At 40.2% G+C, this 24,326-nt stretch overlaps 1 pseudogene; it reads left to right on the top strand.

The window, feature by feature from the left end:
• Positions 1–17,997: 17,997 nt before the first annotated feature.
• LOC109388415 (pre-mRNA-splicing regulator WTAP-like) lies at positions 17,998–20,190 on the top strand (annotated as a pseudogene).
• Positions 20,191–24,326: the final 4,136 nt, after the last annotated feature.

The following is a 24,326-nucleotide window of genomic DNA, read 5'->3' as shown; positions in this document are numbered from 1 at the left end:
CAAGTAGTTGTGTGAAACAGATAATAAATAAATATGCAAAATATAAAGGATGTCAGATGGTGATAAGCGCAATGGGAAAGGATAAAGCAAGTCCAAGAGTGAAATGGAGTAGGTTGGAAGTTGCAGCTTTAAATAGAATGTACTGGGCAGGTAACACTTGAGCTGAGTCTGGCAAAATGGGGAAGGGAAGCCATTTTGGGGAAAAGAGACTTTCAGGCAGAGAGAACAGCATGTGCAAAAGCCTTGAGGTGGGAGTGTGCAGCTAGAGGCTGGGGTGGCCAGGGATGGACCACTGTGGGGTTTTGATAGAGGAGTGGTACAATATGAATTCCTTTTCAGCAGAATCACTTGGGCAGCTGAGGTGGAATAGGCTGGGGAGAAGAAGGGAAAGGGCAGGGCAAAGTGTCAGGAATAACTTAATCTCCCTCCTTGGTGTGAATGTCTGAGTATGCTCATTTTCAGGGTACTCATCTTCAGGGTAGTAATAATGGAAGGGACTTCTGACAGCTGGCCAGAGGAGCAACTCAGAAAGAGTCAATGGCTCCTTCAGACAGGAACACATTCCACAAAAGCTTCTTTGCATTTGGTGATTGTAGTCCACATACATGGCCAAAGAAAATGAGACACTAACCGTGAAAGGCAGGCTGAACCTGATTTTAAAATGAGCCAAAGACCTAAACAGACACTTCTCCAAAGAAGATATACAAATGGCAAATAAGCATACACAAAGATGCTGCACATCATTTATCAGCAGAGAAATGCAAATTAAAAAAACCGAGATACCATTGCACACCTATTAAAATGACCAAAATTCGGAACACTGATAACACAAAATGCTGGTGAGAATGTGGAACAACAGGTACTCTCATTTGCTGGTGGGAATGCAAAATGATGCAGCCACTTTGGAGGACAGTTTGACAGTTTCTTACAACACTAAATATGCTTTCACCATATGATCCAGAGATCACACTCCTTGATATTTACCCAAGAGTTGAAAGCAGGTCCACATAAAACCTGCACACAGATGTTTATAGCAGCTTTATAAACTTGGAAGCAACCACGATGTCCTTCATTTTGAATGATTAAATAAACTGAATGGGTAAATAAACTGTGATACATCCAGACAATGGAATATTATTCAGCCCTAAAAAGAAAGGAGATATTGGGGGCTAGCTGAGTGGCTCAGTTGGTTAAGATAGCGAGCTCTGAGCAACAGGGTCACCGGTTCAATTCCCACATGGGCCAGTGAGCTAACCCGAGCTGAGCTGCCACTGAGCTGCCAACAGGTGGCAGGATGGCTCAGCTGGTAAGAGCACGTGCTCCTACAACAAGGTTGCCGATTCGACTCCCACATGGGATGGTGGGCTATGCCCATCCTCAACTAAGATCGAACACGGCACATTGAGCTGAGCTGCCCTGAGCTGCCGAAGGGTGGCCAGATGCCTGAGTGGTTAGAGCGTGTGCTCTTAACAACAAGGTTTCCAGTTCGATTCCTGCATGGGATGATGGGCTACGTCCACCCACAACTAAGATTGAACACAGCACCTTGAGCTGAGTGGCCTCAAGTTGCCGACAGGCGGCCGGATGGTGACTAGACTTGGAGCTGAGCTAGCTGCATCCTCCACAACTAAGATTGAAGGACAACAACTTGGCTTTTCCCCTTCCCCAACTCCCCAACACTGTTCCCCTTCCCCAATTCCCCAATAAAATCTTTAAAAAAAGAAAAGAAAAGAAAAGAAAAAGAAAGGAGCTATCAAGCCATGAAAAGACATGGAAGAAACAAATGCATATTACTAGATGAAAGAAGCCAATCTGAAAAGACTACATACTATTTGATTGTAACTACATAACATTCTGGGAAAGGCAAAACTATGAAGAGAGGAAAAAGATGGTGTTTGCCAGGGGTTGCAGGGAGAGAGGGATGAATAGGTGGAACATAAAGGATTTTTAGAGCGTTGAAATTACTCTGTATGATACTATTGTACAATGGTGGATATATGTCCTTATACATTTGTCCAAACCCATAGAATGTACAACAGCAAGAGTAAACCCTGATGTAAACTATGGACTCTGGGTGATGATGATGCATCAGTGTAGATTCATCATTTATAGCAAACGTACCACCTTGGTAGGGGATTCTGGGAGAGCCCATGATGCATAGGACTAGGAAATGTATGGGAAATCTCTGTGCTTTCTGCTTAATTTTGCTGTGATCTTATAACTAAAAATAAAGTCAAATAAATAAATAAAGGCTGATTTGCATATCAAATGTTCTCATTAATTAGCAAAAGGTGGGAAATAGGCATTTGATGAGCTGCTGTATGTTGGGCACTCATTCCTTGTTTCATGGTCACCAAAGCCCTTAAAAGGGAGTGATGAAATTTACAGGTACTCTATGATTCATTTTCCAGTCATTGGTGGGGGAGGGACAGACCCAGCTGGTTCTATGAGAACTTTTCTTTGGAATTTATTTCCTTCTGCCCAGTTATACTAAAGTTCTCTGGTGGAGAGTGGGGCAGATCCAAAACTATTCCCTAAATGGAGCACCTGTGCAATAAATTCTGGTAATCCACTCAATGGAGTTTTACACAGGCGTTTAAAATAATGGCTATGATGACTATGCAGCTATTTAAGAAAGACTTTGGGGGAAAATGAAAGAAACACAAAATTAAATACATGCCACAATTCCAATGATACACATTTTAAGAAAACAAACAAGAAAAAAATAGTTGGAAGAGCATGAAAATAATAAAAGTGCTATAAGGATCATTTATGAATGCTATCACTGTGAGTGTATTTTATTTTCAAAATTGTTTTGAACTCCTAGCTACCTGACTTCTTTGCTACAAAAGAAGGGCTGGCTTCTGAAAATTAACAGTTTCAAAGAGTTTGAATGAACAGCTGAGTTGGTCTGCTCTGTTTCCTGTTTCTGGAAGCTGAGACTCAAGTCTTATTTCAAAGGCTCTTTTATCCCTCCTGGGAGGCCAATCTTTTGAGTCACACTCTCCCTTTCAAGGTTCCTGAGAACAACATAACAATTTCCTGGCAGTAATCACTAGTAGTCAGCAAATTAAATTGACAAGGATACATGATATTGTCTTTCCGCTTTTCTTCTTTCAGAAATTTAGTCAAACAGGGATTTCAAAGGTCATCTGTTTTGCCACATGATTTGAATACCCTTCTAACAACCTCAGACACTTCTCTGCAAATTTAATAAATGAACAATCCCTGCTAACAAACATTAAGGGAGGAAATTAAAAATTTGTGTTTTAGCTAGGAAGTGGGGTAAAAAAATATGATTTATAAAGAAGTCTGAGTTAATATTCAATTAAAGGTTTAAGACACTGAAGTCCACAAATATGCCTATGCAAAGGCTGCCATTTACTTCCAAATAATTCAATGTATATTTTTTTGGTGAAGCAATTTATATATAATCACTCAGGATCTTAATTTTTTTCTATAAGAATTTCTTAAAACTTGTTGTCCTAAAAGACTGCTAGTAGTACTACAATGATAGCTGTTGAGTGAGTATTCATGCTACCAAAAGATTTTTGAGGGCTGGCTGAGTGGCTCAGTTGCTTAAGAGCTCCCTCGAGAGTGTGAGCTCTGAGCAACAGCGGTTCAATGCCTGGCCTGAGCTGAGCTGCTGCTGAGCTGCCAACAGGTGGCAGGATGGCTCAGCTAAAATATATATATATATATATATTTTTTTTTTGATCTACTAAACAAGTTGCCAGTGTCCCAAATGCATTTAAAGAATGATTGGATTTATGAAATCTTTATTTTCTAGATTAACACCTAGTAAGATGCTCCCATATAACAGTTGTGGGTTTTTATGACTATTTCTCTTTCCTCCCTCCCTTCCTTGCAGACTAAAAATATAAGTAATCCTTAGTCACTTGTGTTCATACTACTATATTTCTTATAACATTTAAATTATTGAGAGTACTTCACTGACAAACATTTTTCTTAATTTTTAGTTGGTAAAAATGCATTAGCTACATTCTCCAATATATTTCTCTTGTCTTCCCGCTCCTGCCTTGCTTTTATTACTTTGCCTTTGTCCTGCAAATTGGAATGTGGGTAAGCCACACCAATATTCAGGGGGAGATACAATGAGGCCCCATCACTGATTACTGCTCTAATTAAAGCGGTTGTTGGAAGTGTTCTTTCCGATGAGCTGCTACATCCCATTTCACAGCTGTGACCTCTCTCTTTGATGTAGCTGTTGTGTGGCTCTGCTTCCATCCTTATGAAAATAGACCTCAACGAAAGTTGGCATATGCCTGTTGTAATAATCTCCCTGCCTTCTTACAGAAGCTGCATAGTTCCTGCTCTGTTCTAAGCCACGTTGGTTTATCCTTCCTTTCTTCCTTCCCTGGCATGTAGTTGTAAAACATTCTTTTTTATTGTTGTAGAGATTTGCACTTCCATAATGTAAACAGATCACAATTCGTTCTATTATTGCTGGGAATTTGGTTGTTTTGTTTTGGCTGTTACAAATAGTTCTGCTGTGAACGAGCATTCTGGTGTATACATATGTCTTTCGATGCACATGTATTTTCACTTTTAATGAGTATGCTTAGAGCACACTTGCTGGATCCTAGAGAATGTATGTGTTCAGCTTTATTTGATACTGCCAAAGTGTTTTGCAAAGTGGTGTTTTGTCAATTTACACTCCCACCAGCAATACATCAGAATTCCAGTTGTTCCACAACCTCACCAACACTTGGCATTACCTATGTTTTTCATTTTAGCCATTCTGATGGTGGCTGTAATTTGCATTTTCCTGATGACTAATTAAATTGAGCTTGTCTCATATGTTCATTGACAATTTAGATATACCTTGGGGGATAGATTTTTATTATTTTCAGAGAGTGTTTACTTGTGCAATATAAAATGAATAGAAAAAACATTGTCCATTAAAAAATAAAAATATAAAACTAATTTTTCACCCTCACTTAACTTTTCATTCAGGCATACAGACACAAATGAACATTCGTTTCCTGGTGGGAAAAAATCTCACTTTGAAGGATTATTGAAGAGACTTCTACAGTGGTGCAGGCAGGTTTACCAGGGGACAGAGAAGCACCCAGGTACCCATAGCAGTGAGGAGCCATTATTACCCCAGACCTAAAGAGGCAAAGGGAAGGAGAAGTGTTCCAGAAACCCAGTGAGAACTGCTCCATGGAGGAGGGCATCCTGGCAGAAGCCATAGTTGTGGATAAATACAGCCACTGCCAGGAAATACAGACCAGAGCAGAGAGGGAATGGAGAAGAGATACTTCAATCTCTCTCCTGTCTTCCCTGCCTGTCTCTCTTTTGCTGGTGCCTGCCATTGGCCAAGTCCAACCTAAATCCAGAAAACAAGGGAGCCGCAGTGGGGCAACCCAAAGGCATAGAGCAGGAGAGCAGAATAGACCTGCGGAGGATGGAGGTGGAACAAACAGGTTAATCAGCACACATGGATACTCTAGGGCAGTGGTTCTCAACCTGTGGGTCGCGACCCTTTTGGGGGTCGAGCGACCCTTTCACAAGGGTCACCTAAGACCATCGGAAAACAAAAAGATATTTACATTACGATTCATAACAGTAGCAAAATTACAGTTATAGAGTAGCAACGAAAAAAATTTTATGGTTGGGGGTCACCACAACATGAGGAACTGTATTAAGGGGTCCCGGCATTAGGAAGGTTGAGAACCGCTGCTCTAGGGTGTTGGGAGGAACACAGTACCAAAAGCCTTGGGCTCTATCACTACTAGCTCTGTGTCTTTGATATGAGAAATAACCTCCCTGAGCCTCACGATCCTCTTCTGTAACGGGGAGGTTTCCCTAAACTGTCTGTAAATTTCCTTTCCATCCCAAGATTGTGTTTTGTGAAAATTGTTGTGTTACTCATTGAGGAGCTGCTGCCATCTTTATCAGGATGAGCTGGCCAGGTCTCCATAGGTCCTTAACCACTTCCTATTGTGCTATACTGCCCCCATTGACATTTGAGTTTGTAGACCATGCCCTAAATTTCTAGGTAGAATAAGATCTCAATTAAAAACCTCTCCTGGGTAAATCTTATATTGCAAGATATAAATATTTCCTGCTTCATTAAACAAGTGCTCCAGTAAGAAATAAATGATGTAGCTACTCTGGATTTCAGAAACTCCACCTTTTCCAGCAGAAAGCAGTCTAGATGCAGGGCAGGCCCTTTGGGGATAATAATGTGACATAAAGCATAGGGTGGCTTTAAAGCCACTGAGGAGACAGTAAGACAGAGGTCCAGCTGTATATGCTAACAAAATGTGAAGGGAGGAGGGAGCAGAATTATTAAAAATATCACTGCGAAATTTAACAGTAGCTATTAAAACTTAAAACATGCACATCCTATGACCCAGCAGTTTCACTTCTAGGTATCTCCCCTAAAGAAACCTCATGTATGCACGTATGTAAGCTTTGCTTAAGCTAACTTGAATTAGGGTTCTACCATTTATTACCTACTTATTACATATTCTGTGTGATAGGCTTAATTTCTGCAGCCTATTGGAGTGTTTTTGTTACAAGTCATGCCATCCAGAGAAATTCAATACCAGGAAGTGTTGTCTAACAGATAGAGGGCCAAAGGGAAACCCAGAGGGCCAACTGCACCAGCCAACTCCCCTCCAGATTGCAGACGACCTTGGGTAACCTTGCTTACTGCTCTTGTTTCTCTTATCTGTGCATGCAGCTCTTTGCCCTGGATCCTGAGGTCACTTTCATTTATAAAGAACCTTAGGAGGACCTTAGGTCTTTCTCTGCTTCAGAACAGATGAATACCTTTCAACCATCTAAGGTGGATATCTTATCCTTTTATCAACTGTATTGGAGTTGCTGGTGAGAAATAGCTGTTCAGACATCAACTTATGAAGTTGTTTATTAAATGAGACTAAAGTTAAATTGGCATTTACAGCCTCAGGCAAGTCAATGAATTTATGTGATGAAAATTTTATTTAGCCATATAGCTTTTTATCTGTCTTCAACTTTAGAAGTGGAAATGCAATCTGACTTAAAAAATGATGAATAAAGAACACTACTAAAATTACAGATAGAATTATTCAAAATTGTTATAGTATTGCAAAATATTACATTTCTTTGACAACTTGTGATGGTGGGATTTTTAGAGCATATCAATCAAGGCATGAAATTTTAGCAGTTTCAACTCTCTAATTTTTTCTAATGTAAAAAATAGCCCGAGTTCTCTAAGAGAAAATTGTATAGTTAAACAATGGAGAAAAACAACAACATGGATGGATTTCACAGATATAATGTTAGGAAAAAGTATTCAAATAGAAAAAGGCTGTGTACTATAGGATTCTATGTGTATGAAGTTCAAAAACAGACAAAGCTGATCTATACTGATAGAAGTCAGAATGGTGGCTACTTTTGGGGGTTATAGGAGAGGACCCAAGAGAATTTTGTCTAGGTGCTTGAAAAATTCTATATTTTGGTGGTTTCATGGGTGTAAACATATGTAAAATTTATCAAGCTGTATACTTGCTATTTTTACCTGTTATTGTATATGTTATAGCTATAAATAAATAAAATAAAAAGTGTTTTAATTGAGTACAAAACACCTGGCACACAGTGGTAGTCTAAGAATACTATTTTGCAAATAATCCATCTATAATTTAGAGTTATTCTGTAATATGTTAGGGGCTATAAAAACAAAGAAAGACAATCCACAAATAGTTTGACCTTTATTTATAAAACAAATGATTTAGGTGATTAATAAACCAATTTATTTTATATGAGTCTCTCAGAATGAATAATAATGAAGAGGCATAATCTTTACTAAACATGATTTATTTCCCTATCCAGTAGTCTTACTGTTACTATTACTGTTTGATATTTGATATCAATGATTTGGGTCATATAAAATATTCTGTGATGTCACATATTTTAATTACTTTATTGTCCATAATATCCATATCTAATTACAAATAATTGTCCCATAATATTTGCTTATATGTGTTTGTTTAGATGTTATCTTGTGAAGAAAAGGTTGATAAACATTTTTCTTTAAATGTTTTCAAAGATTTTTAGTTTTCTGGAAAACATCAATTGTATTGTCAAAAATGAATCTATTTGTTGTTCTGTTCTGCTGGTTGTTGGATGGAAATAAATGTTGACAAATTATTAAATTAATCTTGACATTATAATTATTGTCATTTCTTTTGCAGCAATCCATTTAAAAGAAAAGATGTGTCAAGCCCCTAAATTACCAGTGAACCAAGAACACTTGTTAATAAATCCTATACACAGAGCATGCTTGACAGTTTTATGTTTATTTTCAATTACACGCACAATTACTGTTTCCAGCTTATTTTTTTAACTTCTGCCCTAGAGTCCTGGCACTAGATAAAGCTCATACATACAACAAAACAAGGAAGTGACTGATAAAATTCATATCATAGAATCTAGAGCTAAGCAGCTTATTCTGTCCATAGAGATCATAAAAATTCTTGCTCGTGGTCATTTCTGGATGAATTCCACCACATGGATTGGGCAAGTCCCCATCTTTCTAAGCCACAAGGTTAGGTTCCCAGGGGTTAAAGTGACCTATGGCAAACACTGTTGGCACTCTGCCTAGATTTACTTCCATGCCTTTCACTGTGTTTATGTGCAATCCTCACCACTCCCCACCAACTCCCAAACTTTGGTGTATATTTCCTTCCAGCACCCTGACATACAGCTCTTCTTTGGAGGCATGTTCTTAGCCACTGGAAGCATTTTGCCCAAATGTGCATACAGCCTGCAGAGTTGGGAAGTTACTCCTCTCCTGTAATTGCTGGATGTGAAACTATAAAAGTCCAGTATTTCTTTTGTCAATCACTTTCATCTAAATCTTCATCTTAGGGTTTGCTTCTAAGGAACCTGAACTAAGACATGACCAAAACCCCTACTCTGTCATCTCCAACTTGGTTTTCACAAATGCTGCTTCATTATTGAGATTTCAAGAGGCTCAGGAGCTGCAGTCTGTTCACCATTATTGCTTTTTCTCCACTCTCTTTTCACTCTTGTAAGAATTCAGCACTTCTAACTCCTCCACACTCCCTTTTACACATTCATCCCCTTTGGGCTGTCAGCTTAATGTTATCACCAAAATCTACACAATTCAAGGGTAGATTGTATATAACCTCAAAATGGCTGTTAGTGCAAAACTGTTGAAACCATAAGCTACCTACCTATTTGACCTCTGGCAGGTTGGGAGCATACATATAAATCTTTCCAATCAAATTCTTACCAGTCCAGTGTTATTATAAAGTATTATTATTACAAAACAGCATAGCTAGTTGAAATATAAGACAAATCCTCATTTCTCATGCATTTAAATTATGTGCAATAAAGATCTCTCTTGCCTATTTTTCACTCCATGTGCATAATTGCAAGTGTAATGGTGAAAAATAATTCAAACCTTTTGGAGGACTACAGCCAAACATTCACTCAGAGGAGTGATCATGAATTCATAGTATTCCTTAGTATAAGTGATTGGCTACTAATTTGAGCTTTAAGCCCAGGCGACCTTATTCAACAATCACATTTATAATTTCTTACATTAAAGAAAAGTTTTACTTGTGCAGTTTCTTTTAAAATCTCCCTGGAATAACAGAGAAATAATTGGATAACTGTTAGTGCAAATAATTCAACTTCTATTTTTATAAATGCATTTAAAAATAATTGACCAATCAAGTACTTGCTATGTCTCTGAGATTACAACAGATGTAGCATGTCTAAAAGTAGGACATAAAAACAGGGTAATTCTTTTCACCATAATACTTTTTTCTCACAATTTAAGGATTAAAACACAACTAATTAGTTGGGTTATTAATTACTACAAACTATTTTTCTGAAGAGTGGGTTTTTGATAATTCGGAGGACAGTTCTTGTCCCCAGGCCATAAGAATAAGGTAATAGTGATGACAGAGCATGGAGATGATTGACCCAATAAATGGAACGTGGTTCTGGGTCTTTATGGAACCGGGTCTTTACCCAAGGACTTTGGACATAGAAATTCAGGAATGGATGGCAGAGTTCCACCATGGATTTCCTCAAGTTCTTTTCCTATGTTGTACATGCATTTTTGGGGGATGGTGTCTGTGGCTTCTACCAGATTTTCACATAGGTTCATGCTCAGAATTTGGTTAAAAATTCTTGCAATAGAGTATCTCGGTTCTGCTCACACAGGATACAACCTCTGACCCCCATCCCGGTCTCGTTTCTTGCTATGACAGGCTTAACACACAAGATGAGGGATGCTGTTGTTCACTTTGCTACAAGTAAGGAGCATCTTAGAGACTGGAAATGAGATGCAAATCAAGGCAATAGGAACAGTTCTGAGATGTATATGCCATACAGTCATGTTTTCCAAGTTGTTCTCAACTTGACTTAAAATTATGACATTAATGCACAGCAGCAACAAAGGGAGAATTCTACTATCAAGCCAAAGACAGCTAATAATTGTCAGAGGTAATATAGGTGGCTTGGACCAGGACAGTAGAAGTACGATGTAAAACATGGTCAGATCCTGGATGTGTTGTGAAGGCAAACCCAACAGTGTTTGTTATGAATTGGTGGAGGGTGTGACAGAAGAAGGGAAGTCAAAGATTGGGTTTGAGCATGATCAAATGGAAGGATGGAGTTACCATTAGCTGCATGGGAAAAACTAAGGAGCGAATTTGGGTGGGAAGATCCAGTCAGTATTCTGTTTTGTTATTGTTTAACAATATAAACAATCTTTAATTATTTTTTTCAGTTATTGTTGATATTCAATATTATTTTGCATTAGTTTCAGGTGTACAGCATGGTGGTTAGACATTTATATAATTTATGCAGTGATCACTCCTGTTAGTCTAGTACCCACTTGACATTATATATAGGTGTTGCAACATTATTGACTATACATTAAGTTTGAGATGCCTTTTAGTCATCCAAGAAGAGGTACTGAGTAGGCAGCTCATGAGAGAGTTTCAGTCTGGACGTATAAATTTGGTCATTAGAATATAGGTGATATGTAAAGCTATGAGACTCTTGGAGATGACCAAGAGGAGAAGAAAATAAAAAAGAGAAGCCCCAGGACAGAGTTCTATGGATTGCAAATTTAAGGAGTAGAAAAGATGAAGAGGAATCAGTGAAGCAGGGTAAGAAGAAGCTGCCATTGAGACAGGAGAAAAGCCCAAGAGAATGGCATGCCCTAAAAGCCAATTGTGGTGGATTATATTTTCTATAGATGGCCTCAGCACTATCTCCCTAACAATGTAATGTTAACACCACTCCATTGAAAGGTGGGGCCTTTTGCTGTAACTACAGCAAAAGTGAAACTGTACGATTTCCAAGGTGAGAGGGTAAAAAAACAAGGTGGTACAGCTTTTGCCTAGCATTGTCTCTCTTAGGGCACGTGCCTTGAGAGGCATGAGAAGGTAAGAAATCTCTACCCTGATATTGATGCTGCCATGCTGGGAAAACAATAGACAAAGAGACAGAGACAGAGAGAGGTACCCAAGGAGCCCAAGTGTTCCAGCCCCTAGGTCTTCCCAGATCAGACACCTCAGATGACTCTAGCCTTCGGCCTTCCAGTTGTCCTAGCTAACACAGAGTGAAGAAGAAATGAGTTGTCCCCACTTTTCTTGTCCAAGTGGTAGATTCTTGAGCAAAATAAGTGCGTTCATTGTTTTAAGTTATCAAGTTTTGAGATAATTTGTTATGCTGTGCTAGTAACAGGAACACCAAGTAAATACAGAGTTTCAAAGAGAAACAAGTTCTCACTTGTGTCAAAGGCTGCTGTAGGTAAAATAAGATGATGTCTGAGGACTATCCACTGGATTAATAATGTAAAAGCACTGGAGACACTGAAAAGTGGTGAGGGCAGAGCTGAAATGGAATGAATTTAGGGAAAAATGGGAATTGAGTTGAAAGTAGCCAGTAATAACAACTCTTTCAAGGAGTTTTGCTACAAAGTAGATTTAGGAAATGGGGCAGTATCTGGAGAGGAAAGAGGGGTCAGGAGAGAGACTTTGGTTGATATGGGAGAGGTAACAGTATGTGTGTTGATGGGAGCAAGCCAGTAAAGTGGGAGAAATGGATGATGCAGAAGGGAGGAGAGAGAATTACTGGAGCCACTTCCATGAGAGATAAGAGGGCCTAGGGTTTATGACCCTGCAATGCAGGTAGAAGGGAGTGGCCTTAGCTGGAACACAGACAAGTTTATTCTTAGTTACAGAAAGGAAGGCAGAGTCCACTGGCACAGATGCAGGGAATTGGGTAAATATGGTGGTGGGAAGAAGAGCAAGTTCTTGTCTGCATTCTTCCATATTCTTAATGGGAGAGTAAATGGACTGGGGCAATACATGGGCTTACCAAGCAACATTAGGGGCCCACTTGAAGTTCATAATCACGAATTTAATGGAAAACCAGTTAGTATGGTTATGCTGTTGTCCATCCACATTCAGTGACCTGGATGCAAATACAAAGTAGGTGGGGCATTGAACTTAATCAGGGTTACAGTATTGCCAAGAGAAAACTAATAAGAGTGAGGGGCAAAGGAGTTGAGGGTCTATGCAGGGGAGTGATTATGCTAATTGGCTGTGGCATTTAAGCTGGGCTAAGAGAAAAGGAAAGGTGTGGGCGAGGGGTGGGGGGGTTGAGGAACAGCAAATATCTATGGATTGTAGGTCCCAGTAGAGTTCAAGAATTGCTTGAGCTCCTATTCTTTAATCACCCCCATTGTGAGAATGAGGAACTTCTACTTAAAGAGGTGAAAGTACATTGTGAATAAAGTAATCAGGGAGTGGCAAAGCTGGGATTCAAATGCAGCCTGTTGAACTCCTACAATAGTGAGAATGTCTCCTTTAACAGCCCAGCTTCTGATCAGAAAGAAAGGAGAGGAAAAAAAAGAACATTCAATGTTGGTGGTCACCAAGGGCTCCAAACACCAGATCTAGAGAAATCTCAGGGAGAGGTCCCTTGTGTCCTAAAAGCTTGGTTTGAAGACTTGAGTGAAATTATATCATGTACTTTTTGAAAGGTTCATTGTTGGAAACCAGTTCTTAATTGAGTTCTCTTTAGAACAGGGATGCAGCAAAATAGTTGGCATACAGGTGGAGCAACACACTGGTCGTTTCAGTCTATCCCGTGTGACTGCTGCATGGATCCTTCCCACCGAGGCGTTTCCTGCAGCTCATAGATTTCATCAAAGGAAGCCTGTGTTAGAATTACATCACCAACCGCATTGTTTAAAGTTTCTATTACAGCCAATTAATTATAATGAGGACCAGGGGGCTCTCTATTTCAGCCCTGATGAAATACTTTGACCGATGGTTCACACCACAGTTATGAGAGGATATTTGTAAGAGGAAGTTTTGTAAGAGGAATTTGACAAGGCTCGCATGTGTATTATGCTCTCAATTGTATTTGCAATATCATTTCCTATTGTTGATTGTCCTGTAATTCTGGTCGTGCGGCAACTCTGGCTGTGGTAACGTGTATATTTCCAGAAGTGGTCATTTGGGTGGAGAAGAAGGAGAGAGCTAAAAGGTCATTCCTTATGTGTTTGAAAAGGGCAGGTTAGCCTGAAGTTAATTATCTTCTCTCTCTCTCTCTTTTTTTTTTTGCTGAGAGAGAGAAAAATATAAAACCTAGACAATTCTATGATTTATGTTAAAATACTTGGAAGGAAATTAGGTTATTCAAAACCAAAATAAGGCTATAAGGAAGGAATAATTTTCTCTACCATTTGCTCAGACCATATTTCTCCCACCTCATCCAACCATTCCACTTCACTCCCACCCCCACTGGACTTTTGGAACCTCCCATTACTTTATAAATACTGATCCAAGGCATAAGAGAAAGAACATAAGTTATAGTCTCAGAAAGACTTGAATTTTTAGTAGTTACATCTACTTATATGTAGCCTTGAACCAGATAAGGCACTCTGAGACTCAGTTTTGTCCTTCATAAAATGGGGATCATAATACTTTCCTGATAGGGTACTTTGTGAGGCTTAAATGAGATAAAGTATGAAAAGCATCTGGTTGCTCACAATTGGCACAACATTTTGTTACCTTCTGTTTCTCAGCCTGTTCTGTGATTCTTCCCACCATATTGTCCTTATTTTTTAATATAGTACTTGGAATGTCTCCCACATTTCAGCAAATCTGATGTGCCTCCCGCCCTTCCTTTCTCCATTTATCCCCACTTCCTTCCTTCTTTCCTTCCTTCAGGCCCCCATATCCCAATTCCTCAATAAAGCCTTTTCAACTATTCAAGAGATATAGTTTACATGTCAAGTTTCCCTTGCAATCATACATAAGTTTCCGTGGCTCACATTACTATATACTTATCATGACATCAATCACACATTTATGTATTCATTCATTTATTCATCCAATCATTTGATTTACATGCTGGTTCAATGTTTCCCTTCTTGTTTATGCATCTCCATGTTGGTATTGTACCTGAAATCTTATTTTTTATAGTGTTTCAAACTTTGTTTCCAACATGTTTTATCATATATTATCTCAGTTGATCTTTATACCATTCTGTGAGGTAAGCAGAACAGATATCATCATCATTTTCTACTTTTATAGAAGTGAAAACAAGCTAAAGGGAGTAAGTGGCTTACTTACCCTAGATTACAATGTTGGTTTCCAGAAGCCTGCCATAGGCCATCTTGACCCAAAGCATACTTATGACCTTCACAAACCACTTCTTACCTTCTTTAATCCCTCTTATGTTGTATGTGACCCGAATTCTACCAGTGAAATTCCCTGGATGCAGAAGTCCAAGAATATGGATCTCTGTATACTCTAGTTGCTTTTTTCAGGCTAGACTAGGGCCTGTTTGAGATGTCCTTACTATCACGTAAATCCCCATTTTAATTTAATCTGATATCTCCTTAAGTGCTAAGGACCCATAGAGGCTGGTTTTGATTTTCTAAGACTTTAGGGCCATCAGGAGCAATGCCTTAATTCTTATAGTGAGTAGAGAAGATCCCCAGCAAAGCATTAGGTTTTGGCTTAAAGATTTGGCAAGTATTTGGGCTAGTTCTTTGACCAAACAGGTTCAGCCATCCCTAATTATAATTCATAAGTTCAAGAGTATGCTGATTTTTATTGTTGCAGAAACTGCTTATCCCGTATCTCATAAACAGTTGCAGTATGTTTAGATTAAGTTGATCACTGTTCTTTATATCTCAGTCCTTATCCCTCTCAGTCACCATATCACACCTCCATGAACCAAAAGTTTGAACACTCCCATATTGGCAATATAATAACCTACTAGTTATATTTGGGTTCTAGAAAAGGCAGCATTTGAGGGAATTTAAATGTCCTCAGAGAAATCTGTGAAATCTTGATGGCCTCATCTGTATTGCATATGGCCTTATTTCAAACTTGAACCCCAACATTAGGCAAATGAGCAAAAGAAAAAATACAGCACTGAAAAATCCATTCGGTGTTTAAAGCTTTTATTAATATGTATGCTGCCATTAGAAATAAGTCAAGATGCTTTTCTGAATCAGGTTTTGCCTCCTATGTCACTAGCCATTCTGAATAAAAATTATCTTGTTTTCTTTCAAATTTGTCTTGACAAATTTTTTATATTTTGAATATGTGTTTGTGTCTTTGTGTCTTTTCTTTTAAGGAAGCTTTAAATGCTTAACCTATTACACATAAAGCTGAATTAAGGTAAATGTTGTCTCCTGGTCACCTGAGCCAGACGTAAAAGACAATCCCATATGCATGAAGTAATATTTGGAAATGAACTTTCAATTCGCCAATATTTACTTTGTAATAAGCAATGGGAGAGGGAAAAAGATATAAATATGAGCTTGCTTTTGGAGGATATGAGGTTTGCTGATAAAATAGAGAACTATTAAATATCATTTAAAATAAACTGCTAAAGGGAATATAACCAGTTGATAGATGAGATTATCTATACTACACCTAGCAAAAAAGAGAATTTTCAATACGAACCTAAGTTGTTGAGGAACTGGGCACACCAAGCCCTTTGCCTTCTGGATTCTCAGAATATTAGGTGTAATGAATGATGGATAAAGAAAGTTTTCATTAGATGCCAAGAATTTTATTGAGAGTATGTTTCAGTTATATATTGCCAGAAACAAGACACTTCAAACTTAGACAACAATCATTTTATTATCTTTTCGATTCTGTGGGTTGACTTGACTCAGTTGGGTGGTTCTTCTGCTCCATGTGATGTTGGCTAAAATTCTCGTCAACTTTGTAAGAGCTTGACTGGCTGGAATTCCACAATGGAGAACTCACATGGCTGGTGGTTGGTGCTAGCTGTTGGTTGGGGCTGAGCTGGGCCCATAGACTGAGTGTCTTGGTTCTCCTCCATGTGGCTTGGAAACCTCACAGCATGGTGACTATGTTCCAAGACGCAGGAAGTGGAAACTGCCTGGCCTCTTAAGGCTCAGGCTCAAAAGTCTGAGAACATCATTTTCCATCATAGTCTATTGACCAAAATAGTCACAAGGCCAACCCAAGTGCAAGGGAGGAGAAATAAAGACCATCTTTCAATGGCAGAATGACATGTACATAAAGGTGAGAGATGGAATTTATGGTGGCCATCATTGTAGACTGTCTGCCATAGAACTCAAGCAAATGCACAAGACATGAATGGTGAATCCAAAACCTTTGTGTTGGTCAGCCTGCCAAAGTCATGGCTACCAGCTCTGCTACCAGTCCCCTGTCTTCATCTTCTACCCATCTGTTCTTCCCTTGTGTGAACTAAACCTATGACTTCTGCGTGCATTCCAAATTCAGGATTCCTGCATCTTGCCAGGGATTGAAAGTCGTCTGCCATGGACGACTAGGCTTGACTGTCCTGCACTCAGCTCCACAGAACTATCCTTAGTGTAATGGGGTCTCTCTCAGACCTATGTTTAGAACACTGATGCCCAGTTGCCTCTGTGGGGTTTCATGGACCCTTAGTCCCAGCATGTAGAATCAGATTTGCTGCCCCAACACTCTGGTTCTAACATTGACAGAGCATGGGATGGAAGTGGATAGATCACCATGAAAGAGTCTGTAGATCTTAACAAGTTAAACGGATTTTTTTTTTTAAAGATTTTTTATTGGGGAATTGGGGGGATGGGAACAGCGCTGGGGAATTGGGGGAAGGGGAACACACAAGTTGCTGTCGTTTTGTTCTTCAGTCTAGATGTGGAGGACGTTGCTTCACTGGCCCAAGTTGGCACCATCATTGCGCTCTTCCCGGGAGAGGCAGATCAGTCACCGGCTTCTGGACGGCCGCTCACAGCGGCTGCTGGCCACTCACGCTGGCTGCTGGCTACACACGGTAGCCCATGGCAACCCAGTGACGCAGGGGCTGCAGCCTACGCCGTCGCCGGCGACTCACGGCAGCCCAGCTCCAGGTTGAGCTGTTGTTCAGCATCTTAGCTGTGGAGGGCAGTGTCACTGGCCCTCATATGTGGGATCCGAACCGGGGCCCTCTGGCGTCCCAAGCCAGTTCTTAACCATCGCGCCACTCGGCCGGCCCAAGTTAAGCAGATTTTGATTGAACAGAGGATGATGAATCTGAGCAAAGCTGTACAATTAAGACTAAGCATACAGAATCAAGAGGGAGGGGGAAACTTGGCTTGGAAGAGGAAAAAGGTGGGGTTGGGTGGGAAAACTGGGATGTAGAGCCAGATGATAACAGTAAAGCAAAGTAGTTTAGACTTGATGTGATAAGAAGTGGTAAACCACTGTGCATTCTTGAGCAGAGGTGTGACCTGGTGAAGTGATGTTTAAGCAAGATTAGTGCAGTGGAGGAATGTAGTGTAGAATAGAAACTAAAATCAAGAAGGCCAGAGGTTATTGGGCTCATGGATGATGTGTACTAGGATCAAGGGGACTGTAATGAAAATGATGAAAAATGGATGGACATAAGACAATTTGAAGAAAAAATCTATAGGGTAGAGACTTTTGGATATGGGAAATTAAACTATAGATGACTAAGAAGCAGACTAATGAGATGGACAATGGGAAGTTGCTGTGGGCTCTAGAGAAGAGAGGAGGGGAGTTGAAATTATTTATGGCAGTGTGTAGGAAGCAAAGGACAGAGAGAGACCAGAGGGAAGAAAAGGTCAGTTTAAACAGTAATGACTCCATTATTTAGGTTGGTAGATGCTGAAATGAAAGAGATGACTCAGAGGAAATTTTAAAGGCAGAAGAGATGGACTTGAGTGAAAGTTTCAATCAAGAAGAAAAGGAGAAAGGATAGAGTAGAAGTGACACACTGGATTTTGAAAATTTTGGAGCCATTGAGAGAAGAAGGACATAGTGAAAGAAAATTAGCTTGGGAAGGAAGCTGAATATCACACAGGCTGAATCTAAGGTAACACTTCTAGAAAAGCCTAAAGGTGGGGTGGGAAGTTAGATGAGGTAACATTACAGGGTAAATCCCTGTTCAGAGTTGAAATCCTGCACCAATGCAGATGTGGTACCCACCTTTATTCTTGTGTCACCTTGAGTTTGTTTTTTTACTGTTACGAGGCAAGGGTAAAATGGCAGGGTAGGATAACAGATGGTACAGGGATAGTATGGGGAGCCCCAAGATACCAGCTTTTGCATTAATTAATTAATTTATTTATTTTTAGTTTTCAGGTGGGCTCTCTTATTGCACATCTGACCTCCATCATCCAGCCTTTCTCAGCTCTGTTTCTCTCAATTATCAGCCTACATGTAAAGAACGTCTAACAGCTAGCTGCAAGCTTTTAATCAGTTAGAAGGCTCCTTCCTTTCCTCTTCAGCTGATATCAGGATTTTCCAATCTATTCTCTCTCCCTCTCTCTCTCTCTCTCTCTCTCTCTCCTTCCTAAATCTTCCAAAGGTAAGTTGTATACATAATAAACTTTTACCCCTAAATGCTTTATTGTATATTATTTAAGAATAGGGGTATTCTCTTACACAACTAATGCAGTTATCAACTTCATCTACTGCCTTTGTAAATAGAATTTTAAATTGCACATGTAAGACAGAAATCCACATTTAAAACAATAATATTACAAATAAAGCTAAACCTTTAATAATCCCCTTCTCCAACCCTGGTTCCCTCTATCCTCCCAGAGCTCATTGTTGTGAGTTTGGCTTCTATGTTTCCAAAATTTTATTTTATTTCTTAAAACAGTGTTACATAAATAACAGCCCAATTAGGCAACACATTTGAACAATTAAAAGGAACTACTGAGGCTCTGGCGGCCCAAAGTGCAGCCCCTTTCTCATCGCTTCGAGGCACCCGATCAGGCACTGTCCTTTCGCCTTTCCTCCCTGTGGTGGGGTCCAGTTGCGGCCTGGTGGTTGCATCCCCATTGGGAGACCACTGGTAGGATTGAAGAAGACCAACGAGGAACCTCTTCCCAAAAAGGTTCGACTGAGTGAAACAGACTTGAAAGTTATGGCACGAGATGAATTAATTCTAAGATGGAAACAGAATGAAGCATATGTGCAAGCTTTGGAGGGCAAGTACACAGATCTTAACTCTAATGATGTAATTGGCTTAAGGGAGTCAGAAGAAAAACTAAAGCAACAACAGCAAGAGCCTGCACGCAGGGAAAACATCCTTGTAATGTGACTAGCAACCAAGGAGCAAGAGATGCAAGAGTGTACTACTCAAATCCAGTACCTCAAGCAAGTCCAGCAGCCTAGTGAGGCCCAACTAAGATCAATAATGGTAGACCCAGCCATCAACTTGTTTTTCCTAAAAATGAAAGGTGAACTGGAACAGACTAAAAAGACAAACTAGAACAAGCCCAAAATGAACTGAGTGCCTGGAGGTTTATGCCTGATAGGTAAACAAATCATACTCCCCAGTCAAGACTTCCCTGACAGTCCCACTTCAAGAAAGCTGTGGTGGGACAGCCAAGTACTCATTTCCACACCAAGACTCAGACTTTTTGAGCCCAAAAACGCCACATTCTTATACTATCCAGCTTGTAATGGTTAATGTAAAACTTAGCAGATGAACCTTGTGTTTCAGCTTTTTTCTCTTCCCCCTCCCCTTGCTTCAGAGGCCTGATGGCATCGGACTATTCCGAAGAAGTGGCCACCTCCAAAAAATTCCCCTTCTAGAACATGCAGACACTTGAGAAATGTTCCTGTTTGAAGAAAATAGAGGGAGAAACAGAAGTCTTAAGTCTGTGGCACACTGTGTCTTCAGACAATTTGGAGGAATGAAAACCTAGAGATATAAAATCATGAATTGAACATGTAAAATTCCAGTAAAATGTAAAAATGGAATGCATCGCTCTTAACCTTGAGTATAGTGACTTAGAGACACTATATATCCATTTTGCCAATATGATTGTGGTCTTGTGATTATTGTTGAACTTCTGGGTCAAAACTCAAATGGGGTGAATTTTGCCTTTAAAGGATTTATTTCCTAAGAAACAACTTAATAGCTATGAGAGAATCAACTAATAGATGTCAGTACAAGTAGTTCATATATTTAACCATTTAGTTTGGGGCTCTATATTACTTGATCAAGCCTTAAATCAATGTGGTTTTAATCAATGGTTTGTTTTCTGAATGGTTGCAAATACTGTAATAAATAATCTTATTGAGGACTGTACAACATGAAGGTGTGGTATCAAGCTTCAGGTTTAAACTGTTTGAAGGATTATAAATATTCATTTCACAACTAGATTGTATAAGGATATTGGCTATAATGAGACTCACTGCATTATTTTTCTTTAGTAGTGAAATTTATTAAATCCCCATTCCATTCAACAGGCATATGATGAAAGAGAATTGTCGTTGGTGTTAATGGGGGAACGTGTTCCTTCATTGTATTTGGGCCTTTTGTATTGCACTCTTGATATTAAATTAAATGTGCCTTGAAAAACAAAAAAGGAACTACTGATATCTACAACAATATGGATGAATCTCAAATGCATTAAGCTAAGTGAAAGAAGCCAGACTCTGTGATTTCGTATATACCCCATACTGTATGATTTCGTATATACCCCAAGGAGATCTTCATGCATCAACATTTGAAGGGGTTTGAGGATTTTTTTCTATTAATTTTGCATATAGATGAATTCACTTAGAAAAAGAGCAGAAAACTCAAGCTGGACCTTGGGAAATACCTACTTTCAGTTCAGGGAGTAAAAATAAAAGTGGGTGAGGAACAGAAAGAAGTGGTCAAGGACACAAGAGAAAAACTAAGAATCAGGAAGCCATGGGAAAAGCTGACAAGCAGTTTAGGGGTAGGAGGGCTTGTGGGTGAGCAAGGTGTGCTTACATCTACTGATCCCTCATTATGTGCTGGGCTCTGTGCTAATTGCTTTGCATGCATATTTCATGTAATCATCACAATTAACTTTATAAGTAATTAACATGCCCATAACTCTGAGGCAGGTTCTACATTATGTATATCTCTGAGTTGAGGTGGGTGGTGGCAATTTGCTTGATAATGCAAGCTCTATTGGCTTGTCCCTTCCTTGTAAACTTTCTCACTCCCTGCTGGTGTTTCCAGTGTCACATCCAAATAAACTGTTAGTACTCATACACTGTGTCAGGGTCTCAGCTGAGTACCTTTGGTGAGGAGGGCCCTAAGGTATAGTTTTCCCAGGCTCCTCATGGGTCCTGTGCATTGAGAGCTTAAGTATCTGGATGGCCTGCTAAGTGGGAAGAGGTAATGCCTCCAGGGAGGCTGGGCTGCTGCTCAGGCAGCAGTCTACTGGAGGATTTGGCAGGGTTTGATGGTCTGCAATCAGGGAGAGCCAAGGTGAACTCTGATCAGCCACAAGATGCTGATGCTCCCTGTGGGCAGGGGGCAGACCTTTAGTCTTCTAGCCACAGACTGCTGCCCCGAAGGCCAGCAAGATCTCCAGGAACGAGGGATACAAAGGGCCATTGCTCCAGGAAGAAGCAGGAGAATACCACCTCCAAGGACTCCAAATCTCCCTCCTAAATTTCCAAAAGCCATATCGCAAAGTATTCTGGGAAAGATCCTCAGGCTTGGGGGGGGGGGGGCGGGCGGGAATCTGAATGACTGAGCATCGCTCCATAAGAAAATGAATTGATCAGATGGGTGAAATTAAAAGTTAATTGTTTTTTTCTCTCTCATGGGTAGGAAGAGGTTCACGATCAAAATTAGATAAGAAAAGGAGCTCCTTTTACTCTGCACAGCCAAGGTGTGCTGTGCGTTGAAATATGTGATCCCACTGGAGCAGCCAGTGGGGCTGAGCTGTGGGCATCCACATTGGGAGCCAGTTGGGACTCAAAAATCTTGGAGAAACATATGCCACCTCTGATGGGTAGACAGGAAACACACTTGACAATATCTTCTGAGGACACAGGGATTTGAATTGATCTCTTTTCAAACTTAGCACATTTTTCAGGAGTGGCTCTTTGTTTGTTTTAAAGTACCTCTCCACCCATGAATTCTGGCCCTTCAGGAACAGGATGTTATACAAATAGGCCAAGTTTTCCACGGGGCTCTACTTCTATGGGAGTGTCAATATGCAAAAAGGAGCTGTTGTCCCCTCTGTTTTGTATTCTGCTGGAGTGGCTCTTTCTGCAAACTGCTAAAATAGGCGCTGGCCACACTCAGCTTGGTGGGACCCACTCCAGCCTCTCTAGGCCAGGCTGGTGGGGGCCACGGGCTTCCCTGCAAGGCATGGAGAGCTTGAGTTAAGACTGCTATTGAGAAAGTGCCCATAAGGGAAAGGACAGCATGTAAGCCTTAAAACTCAAGCTTCTGCTAAATAACAACACAGATATGATTATTTGAAGGGTAGGGTGGGGATGCATGCCATTATGGAGAAAACAGGAGGCTGCTCTAAGGAATTTACAAATGTGTTGGCACTTTGTGTTGGCAGAAGTTTATTTATTCATTCCCAGCCAGCCAGATCACAAATGCTCAGCTGACAAAGCTTCAGCCCTTCTCTGCAACCATTAGAAGAAGCAGTTTGAACCCTCTCGCTTGAGTAAACACACAGTGAGTCGGGTTCTCAATATCTGAGAATAGGGCTCCAGGCCATTTCCTTTACTGGCAGAATAGTGATTTCTCATAAGGATAAGCTCAAAATGTAAGGGCCAGAGCGGGTTGCCATGGGCTACCGTATGTAGCCAGCAGCCAGCGTGAGCGGCCAGCAGCCGCAGTGAGCGGCCGTCCAGAAGCCGGCGACTGATCTGCCTCACCCGGGAAGAGCGCAATGATGGTGCCAACTTGGGCCAGTGAAGCAACGTCCTCCACAACTAGACTGAAGACCAAAACGACAGCAACTTGTCTGTTCCCCTTCCCCAATTCCCCAGCGCTATTCCCATCCCCCCAATTCCCCAATTAAAAAAAAAAAATGTAAGGGCCAGAGGCCCATCTGCAGCAAACATGGGAAGAGGGGGCTCGTAACCATAGCAGCCACAAGGACACTACCAAGTAGGAATTATGCATTGAGCCCGTTCTACATGCCAGGCCATATTAGGCATCTTCCTTGCACCCAGGGAAACTCCTTTTATCAATGTTCCCCCATTACACTTGAGGGAAGGAATTTGCCTCAAATTCTAATGCTACCACTGCTAAGTGACTGAGCCAGGATGCCAGAATTACAATTCAGGTCTACTCACTATCTGTCTTCATCATATTCTCTCTCTCTCTCTCACTCTCTCTCTCTCTCTCTTTCTATCTCTCTCATCTTTCTGTCTCCATGGAACTATCATTACAACCTTTGGTTTTACAAATAAAAATTGAGACACATAGTTGACAATTTTTCCCCCAAAGCTCTAAAACCAAGTCACTTTATGCATGACTTTAATAAAATAATATTCCAAAATTCTGTACTGTCTCAGAAAACTGGGTGTTTGTCACCTACCATGAGTTTGTTTTCCAATTTGACACAGGGTGAGTAGGGTGAGTGGGTTGAAAATTTTCATTTTTATTTACTGTTTTTTTTTAGTATAACCTTTGTGCACAGTCCCGTTTTCCCCTCACACTGGGAAACAAGCAGAGTGACCTTTGTTTGAAGTCTCTGAGATATTGAATTTTCTTTACCAAATTTCTCCTCTTACCTCTCAACACTGACTCTTGCTCCAGTTCCAGAAATAAGGCTGAGGAACAAAGACAAGGCAGAAAAAGAGCAGCTACCATCCCTCCCCCCAACTAAATAAAGCAGGTCTTTAGAGGTGTTCCATTGACTACATGTTCCTCTTTTCAGTTCCTAGACAAGGTTAATGAATGCTAAATGGTCTGTTTCCATATAGCATTTTTAAATTAGTGGATTCAAGTTATACTACAGATCCTATAAGTTGTACCTGTGGTTTAGTTTCAATCTTAACAAT

The sequence above is a fragment of the Hipposideros armiger genome, unplaced genomic scaffold (assembly GCF_001890085.2).
Source record: "Hipposideros armiger isolate ML-2016 unplaced genomic scaffold, ASM189008v1 scaffold_195, whole genome shotgun sequence".
NCBI lineage: Eukaryota > Metazoa > Chordata > Mammalia > Chiroptera > Hipposideridae > Hipposideros > Hipposideros armiger.
Note: the sequence above shows the minus strand (reverse complement) of the source record. Positions and strands in the feature narration are given on the sequence as shown.